The sequence below is a fragment of the Hippopotamus amphibius genome, chromosome 7 (genome assembly GCF_030028045.1).
Source record: "Hippopotamus amphibius kiboko isolate mHipAmp2 chromosome 7, mHipAmp2.hap2, whole genome shotgun sequence".
Lineage (NCBI taxonomy): Eukaryota > Metazoa > Chordata > Mammalia > Artiodactyla > Hippopotamidae > Hippopotamus > Hippopotamus amphibius.
In genome coordinates, this window is record NC_080192.1 from 24,855,660 (window position 1) to 24,864,170 (window position 8,511).

The 8,511-nt window shown below is 43.0% G+C and overlaps 1 long non-coding RNA gene across 1 annotated transcript; it reads right to left on the reverse strand.

The window, feature by feature from the left end:
* Nucleotides 1-8,162, reverse strand: LOC130856980 (uncharacterized). Its single transcript, XR_009054730.1, has 4 exons — nucleotides 8,041-8,162; nucleotides 4,467-4,705; nucleotides 1,876-1,985; nucleotides 1-1,590 (listed from the first exon to the last, which is right to left on the reverse strand). It is a non-coding gene; the product is annotated as an uncharacterized LOC130856980 (long non-coding RNA).
* Nucleotides 8,163-8,511: the final 349 nt, after the last annotated feature.

Here is an 8,511-nt window from a genome sequence, read left to right on the forward strand (position 1 = left end):
AATAACTAAATAGATTTATTTAAAAAAAAAAACAAACAAAGGAACTTTTTGGCCAACCCAATAAAAGTTGTGGTATACAATGAAGTTTTCTAAATGATGTTGTACAGTACTGAAACGTGAACCATCGCTAGGAGGGAGAATATTTGACAACATTTGGAAGAAATTAACACTGATTCCAAGCTTTAGATTTTTTAAAATTCACAATTGATTGAAATTTATTAATACTTTGTAACCCCACACTTTGTATCCCCAAATCCACATTGTATCGTTAGAAAGGAAAGGAGATTAAAACATAATGATAGGGTGTCACAACTCCAAAAACCGTGAGTCAGTGCTGTAATTTCCAGGATGAATACAACTAAGAAATCGTCCTGACCAGCTACTGGTCAAAATCACTTCCTACATAATAGAAATCTGATTTGTCCAGAAAGGTGCAAATGGTCTTGGGCCTTTTTTCTTTCAGTGATGCCCAGAGTTTCTATGTAAACAGCTGCTTTGGATTTTAAATGTGTAGTTAAAGAAAATAGGGTGCTTTATGTCTTGTTTTGATCCTAGAAATTATTGGGCAAGACTTTGAAGGAAACTGCAGACTTTCTTTCCCCACAGCATCAGACAATCACAGAAGCCCAGGCAACGCCCCATGGGTAAGATGTTGTGCTGTGCTTTAATGGCAAAGCTGGGGGGCTTCCTTGGTGGCGCAATGGTTAAGAATCCACCCTCCAATGCAGGGGACACAGGTTCGATCCCTGGTCCAGGAAGATCCCACATACTGCGGAGAAACAAAGCCTTTGCGCCACAACTACTGAGCCTGTGCTCTAGAGCCCAAAAGCCTGAGTGCCTAGAGCCCGTGCTCCACAACATGAGAAGCCACTGCAATGAGAAGCCCACACACCGCAACAAAAAGTAGTCCCCACTTAGGAGGGTTGGGGGGAATGAATTGGGAGATTGGGATTGCCATATATACATTACTAATAAGAAAAAAAAAAAAACCAAATTGTACACTCTAAATATATGCAGTTCATTGTATGTTAAAAAAAAAAAAAAAAAGAGTATTTCCCACTTGCTGCAACTGGAGAAAGCCTGTGTGCAGCAATGAAGACCTGATGCACCCAAATAAATAAACTTTAAAAATTTTAAAAATAATGGCAAAGATGGGCAAGGCAAGACCAACTCCTTAATGGTGGAAAAATCTAATAAAGTGGAGATTATCACCTTTGAAAAATTCCTGAAACTCAAATGAGAATAGTACTTTGAGAGCAGGAAAGGAAGGCCTGGGGCCATGACCAGGCTTGCCAGGGGTGATGGTAGAGCAGGGCTCTTCAGAGGGAGCAGAAGCTCCCAGGTACAAGCGTAATAGTTTAATTTCTTCTCAAGGGTCTACTGGCGTGTGGGGTGACAGGATTTGTTTGCGGAGGCTGGAGCCAAGGGCAGATTTTGGTGCAAAATCAAAACAAATGAACTCGTTTCCTGTGAAACTTAGGGACATTCTGAACCCAGGCACTCCTTCTGCTTGGGGTCCAGCACAGAGATGAGAGGTTGTTTCCCCACAAGGCGTGGAACCTGACATTGCTTGTAGTCACGAGGAAGCCCCTGAACAAGGAAGCCAGAGAACAAAGAACAGGAGGGAATAAGCCTTCATGTTTCTGTCTGGAAGGATCTCCAGTAGGAAGGGGAGAGGGAAGGTCTCTGACTGGCAAGTTTTGGAGAAAAAACTGCAAGGCTTGGCTCAGCTCCCACCTGCCCCCTCTTTTGGACCCAGCTTGTCCCGAGAACACATGGTCTCTGTTCTCCACGCTGGGGGTGCCTGCAGCTTTCCAGCTCAGCCCAGCTAGGTACGTTTAATCTGGGGGCGAAATGACAGCCAGCCCACTGTACCTGTAGATGGAAGGGTCATCCTCCAGTCTAGCTGTTATCAGTAATAAGACGATTATTTTGATCTCTGCCTGCAGCCTGGCACCTGCTTTCTCTCTCAGGTGGTTCTGAAACTGGACAGGAAAGAGGAGTAATTTAGTGGGCTGGGCTTTTACCCAGCCAGCTTGTGCAAGACACAGCAATTGGAATTCTGAGAAATAACCAGAGAAGACTGGGTTTAGGGGGAGCTCAGGTACAGTCCTGAGTGCATGTAGAGGTTCAACAATGTCATCAGTGGGGTGTCCATGGTCACAGGGCCTCATGTGTACCCAGAGGCTGATAAGGCTACAGATGTAACCCAGGATGGAGAAGACACACGCCATCTACAGGCTGCTGTCAGGAACCAGGTACCATGGTCTGGAAGTAAAGGAAGCTGGGGCGATGACATGTCGTTGAACTAGCTTTAAGTTAACTAGGATTTCTGTAAGATTCTGCGAGGGCTCTGAGCACAGAAGCAGATGCTTGGGTGAAATGAATGGGAGAAGCATCTTCTCCCTAGAAAGTATCAGTGAATATTCTTAAGAGGGGGGTGAGACTTGGTAATATTACATTCACCTCCTCACCCCCTTCATCTCCACAGCAATACACATCTCTTAAATAAATGTCATAGATACTCAAGGAGCAAAAATAGTTATTAGAAAATGTGTATAATGCTGCACAGTCTAAAAAGTGCCATTAAATAGATGAACTCAACTGGTCTCTAATAGTATGAATCCTGTTTTACATTTGATACTACTGAGGAGGGGATATAATAATTTGTGAGTTCAAAGTTACACAGTAATGTGGGGTTGGGACTAAAGCCCAGGTTTTCTGACCAAAACCCAAATCATTTTTATTCTTTGCTGAGTTACAACAGAGGGCCACACAAAGTAAAGAGAAAAAACCCAGGATGGAGAGGCAGGGAAACTGCTGGGAGTCCAGGTTCTACCACTGACTTATTCAGTCGAATTTCTCTGACTCAGCCTCTTCCCTCGTCAAACTGTAAACTGAGGGTGTTGTACCAGAGTGTCTGAGACCCTGACATGCTGTGAAGGTCCAGGATGGTTCTCAGCAGTAACTCACCTCCTACAGTAGTTATTCACAGCAGTTCTGCCTAAGAAGCCCCCGGTCACAGAATCTGCTCAGCAGAAGACCGGGGCATTTTAATCTGCCCCCTAGAGCAGCGGGTTGAAAACTTTAACTCCAACCCACAGGAGGAAATGCAGTTTACATCTAAGCCCTATACACACATATAAGGAATTGAAACAGGCTTCACAAAACCATAGTTTTCTTTTTAATGTTTACTACGTGTGATGTATTTTGATATTTTCTATTCTGTTTTATTTGCTTAGAAAATGTTGATTGCAGCCCACCAGTCTGACTTCATGATCCATGAATGGTTTGAGAGGCACAGGTTGGAAAGCTGAAAACTGAGGGGTAGTGGTGGGGCAGACCATGTGACAGCAGGATCCCAGAAGCCAGGTAAGGTCGCCTGAGAGAAGGAGCTTCATATAAAAAGGAGAGTGTTTGTGCATGTATGAGTCAGTGTCCTAAACATCCCCCTACACTTTCATTGTCTGCCATCTCACCAAGCACGTTCCCACCTCTGTCATGAAGCTGTCTTCCCCAAATGCAATATTCAAAAGATACTTTTGAATGTCCTAGCTTTGTTTATCAGCCCATCAGCCAACATGTTTCTGGAGGAAACGTCACTGCTGTGTAGCCGGCAACTGTACAGTTGGCCCTCAGTGTCTGTGGGTTCTGCATCTGCAGATTCAACCAAACACAGGTGGAAAATATTTGTGGGAAAAAAATCTAGAAAGTTCAAAAAAGCAAAACTTGAACTTGCTGTGCACCCAGCAACTGTTTACATAGTATTTACATTGTATTTACAACTACTTACATAGCATTTACATTGTATTATATATTATAAGTAATCTAGAGATGATTTAAAATATATGACAAAAAATATATATATGACAGATACAATGCAATATTACTCAGCCACAAAAAAATAATGAAATAATGGCATTTGCACCAACATGGGTGGACCTAGAGATTATCATACTAAGTGAAGTAAATCACACAGAAAAGACAACTGTCATATGATACCACTTATATGTGGAATCTAAAAAATGATACAAATGAACTTACTTACAAAACATAAATAGACTCACAGACATAGAAAACAAAATTATGGCTATCAAAGGGGAAAGGGAGGGAGGGATAAATTAGATTAGGATTAACATACACACACTACTATATAAAAAATAGATAAAAAACAAGGGCCTACTGTATAGCACAGGCAACTATATTCAATATCTTGTAATAATCTATAATGGAAAAGAATCTGAAAAAGAATATATATATATACACACACACACATATATATGAATCATTTTTCTGTACACCTGAAACTAACACCACATTGTAAATCAACTACACTTCAATTAATAATTAAGTAAATCAGTCAATCGATCAATAAATGTCAAAAACTGATTAAAAAAAACATATGGGAGGATGTGCATAGGTTATACGTAAATACTATGCAAATACCAATGGACAACTATACTTACCATGGTGGGATGTGTGATATTTTAAGGGGCGGACACATGACAAGATCCAGATGTCACCATGGGAAGGCTGGTTTGGCTCGTGGTCCATGGATACCATCACTTTGGTAATGGTCTGAGCCTGAGCTGACAATCTCAGAAAGTGGACCTACACCTCTGAGCACGGCCTCACCACACAAGGCTTCATATTTAGCTCTGACATTGTCGCCAAACGATCTTATTCTTGCAGGTACAGAGACAGCCTGATAAAGTTGAAAGTAGAAGGCGTTCATCACATATCCTTAAACATACATCCCATCCTCCAACCACTGCTTAAAGTACACTAAGAACTAATATTTTGTAGGTCCTTAATTATATTGTCACTAGCACAATATCACATTGTTTTGTATGTTAACGATTAAAATGTAAAATGTTACAATATACGACAAGTTTTATACCCTTCTTTTAGCATTTGTTCAGTTTTTAATATACACAGAACCTCAACAAACGGCAGTGGTCTATACCTTTCCCACCCCAGATTCTCGGTAACACAGTTTTCTTGAACATCTACAAGTGAATTTACTTATAATGGAGAACATTCCTTTCTCAAAGTGACTGAAATGCTTGCCTCTACTGCCCAGAGGACCCCCTACATAACCAGGAAGCCAAATCAACATTTGAGAATGTATTGCTTGGTGGTCAACAAGGAAAGCACATGAGGTGAATTTCTTATCATGGAGGGTCATCTCTGGAAACCACAAAGTGCCCATTCCTCACATACATTGTCCCCACGCTACATTCTGCTGGACAGTCAAGCCAAAGATGGACTTTCTTTTTGTGCTGCATTCCCAACCATACCCTGTTCTATCTGAACATTCTTTCTTTAGACACTAAACTCCAGTGAAGCAGCTGTTCTGGGGGACCTGAAGATGTTTGTTCTTTTTCCCATCACATGTGGACTTAACCTTTTTGGTTTCATTTTCTGAAAGAAAACTCACTTCCAAGCCCCAGGTTGAACCTCTCTGCAGGCTCCACACACTCCCAATGTACTATGGTACAAAACAGACACTGTGCCTGACCTTGAGGGTTTATCAAACTGAAATGGTAGGTTAAACAAAGAAATCTGTCCTAAACAGATAAACTGGAAGCGTGGAGAGAATCATGATTTAATGGCATAGACTCTCATTCCAGCCCTGTCGCGTGATTTGGGGAAGGACACATATGCCTGTGTTGAAAATGGTAGGCCTGAGGTGGGAAGTGGTTCAGTAAACTTCTCATGACAGAAACCCACTCATTCATTCATTCATTCATTCATTCGTTCATTCATCATATGTGAATTAGCGCCCCCTGTGTGTCAGGGATTGAGTCACAACTAAATGGCAAGATAAGTAATACATGATTCCTGCCTTCAAGGAACTTTCAATCTATAGCTTTCAGCTCTAAAGTCTCGCTCTTCAAAATACAATGATAATCAGAAAACTTATTAGCACAGGGTGGTCAACCATCATAGTAAGGCCACGTGCTAAATGGGAAGGTCTCCTACAGTGCAGTCAGATGGTCCTAGGTTCAAGTTCAGTTCCACAACCTTGGGCAAGTTCCCTTATCCCTTCCAGTCTCCATTTCCTTGTCCATAGAATGGGCGTAATAAGATCTGCTTTGAAGTGTTGGGAGGATTAGAGGTAAAATATACGAAATATCCCACATACAGATAGCATTTAATAAATCATCCTCCCAATTTCCCTCTTAATCCTCAACATCCATTCTCCATCTAAGCAGCCAGATCGATCTCTTAAAAATATAAATCATGTCATATCACTTAGTACCCTCCCATGTGCCCACTCAAATACATAGATTCCTGACTCTGTATTGTGGCCTATGGGCCCTGCATGATCTGACCTCTGCCTCCTCCCTGCTCTGTCTCCTTCCTATCCCCTCACAGCTCCCTCCAAGAGACCACATCCTCCTCTCTGTTTTCTCAAATAAGTTTGTCCCCACTTCGGGGCCTTTGCTCTCTGCATTTTCTGAAGAGTTATTAGTTTCTCACCAATCAGGTATCAGCTCAAATGCCACACTGTCAAAGAGGCCTTTCCTGGCCATACATCTCCCAGTTAGTTCAGTCCTTCTGTCACATTTTCTTGTTTACTTTTATAACACCAGCCCCTAATTCTCTTTTTTACTTCCTTGTGTATTGTCTGCCCTACCTCCCTCAAGAATGTAAATTCCTCAGGGTAGATTCCTTGCGTCTCTTATTCACTATATCCCCCAAATTGAGGCAGTGCCTGGCACATAGCAGGTGCTTGAAAAACATGCTTTGAATTTATGTTGTTATAATTACCATTATCATTTAATGGTTGGAATTTATCTTCCACAGGTAATGTCTGAATCTTAAGCCAAAAGAGGGAACTAGTTTCATCCCTATAACACAAGCTGAGAAGAATGTGTGGGAAACTCAGGAATCAGAGGAAAGGATGGTATGAGCTCTGAGAAGCCTTTAAAAAAAAAACAAAACAATTAATTAATTGGCTATGTTGGGTCTTTGTTGCTGCATACGTGCTTTCTCTAGTCGCGGAGAGTGGGGGCTACTCTTCCTTGTGGTGTACAGGCTCCTCATTGCATGGCTTCTCTTGTTGTGGAGCACAGGCTCTAGAGCACAGGCTCAATAGTTGTGGCACACAGGCTTAGTTGCTCCACGGCATATGGGATCTTCCTGGAGCAGGGATCGAACCTGTGTCCCCTGCATTGGCAGGCAGATTCTTAGCCACTGCACCATCTAGGAAGTCCCTAGGAGAAGCCTTTTAATGCAATATAGAGAGTTTGGGATTTGGAGTAAGAGGTCTGAATTCTAGGCCTAATTTTACCATGAGCTACCTCTACTCCTTAACTTCTCAGGCCTTAATATCTTCATATGTGTAAGAAAGAAAAGGCTGAACTAACTGGGCCTTAAAAGTTGTCCAGCTCTGAAATTCCACGCCTTTAGGACAGGGCCACTTCTGGAAGCCCAGAAGCATATGCATGAGATGCTAAAGGAAAGCGGCTGAGGAGAGAGTGATGAGTGAGCCCCTCTCCGGGCAGAACCACTCAGATCCTGTGACTGATCCACTCCACGGCCAGACCATCCATCACCACACTGTTTCCCAGGCAGGGCTTGGCGCACGGAGGCTGCTCACAAAGTACTGGCTGAATGAAGGAATGTCCTCTGGAACCACAGAGAGGAGGAAGTGACAACTAAGTGACTCAGAAGAAAGGACCACTGAGTCACCAAGCCACTTCCTGTCTTGTTCAGTGTCCTTCCACCAGTGGGAAGATGGCAAAGAGCTTAGGCTCTAATGGGTCCATACGCAACAATGTCGCAAAGCAAAGGCCTTCAGGGTCAGGGGTCGGGGGAGGAGGGGAGGAAATGAAACAGTCTCTTAACCTTTGAGTTCTCTGCAGCCAACCCTAACATACAAATAAAAGATCACACAGCTTGATTTCTTTTTCAGAGCAATACAATCGGTCTCTAGAATGTCAGCTATAAAAGGGGCTGTATCAGCTATCCGGTCCTGTGTAATAAACCACCACTTGGTTGGTTAAAACAACAACCATTATATTTGCTCACAATTTGGTGGCTCAGCAGTTTTGGCTGGGCTCGGTGTAGCGGTTCCTCTGCTGGTCTTGTCTGGCATGGGTCATGTGACTGTCCATCTGGCAGCGTAACTGGGGTTGGATGGTCGAAGATGGCCTTTTTCACATGGTCTGGTGGTTGGTGCCGGCTGCTGGCTGAGCCTCTCTCTTCATGTGAGCTGTCCTCCTCAAAGAGCCTGGCCTAGGCTTGCTCACATGGCCACAGCATCATTCCAAGAGAGTGACAGCAGACGCTGCAAGACCTCTCAATGCTTAGACTCAAACAGAATGTCACTCATGCGACATTCTGTTAAAGCAAGTCACAGGGCTAGCCCAGTTTCAAGGGGAGAGGAAATAGATTCTACTTCTTGATAGGAGAAAAAGCAAAGTTACGTTGCAAGGGAGGAGAACAGCAGGTATGGGAGAAATTGTGGCCATCTTTGCAAATAATCTACTGCAGAGACCT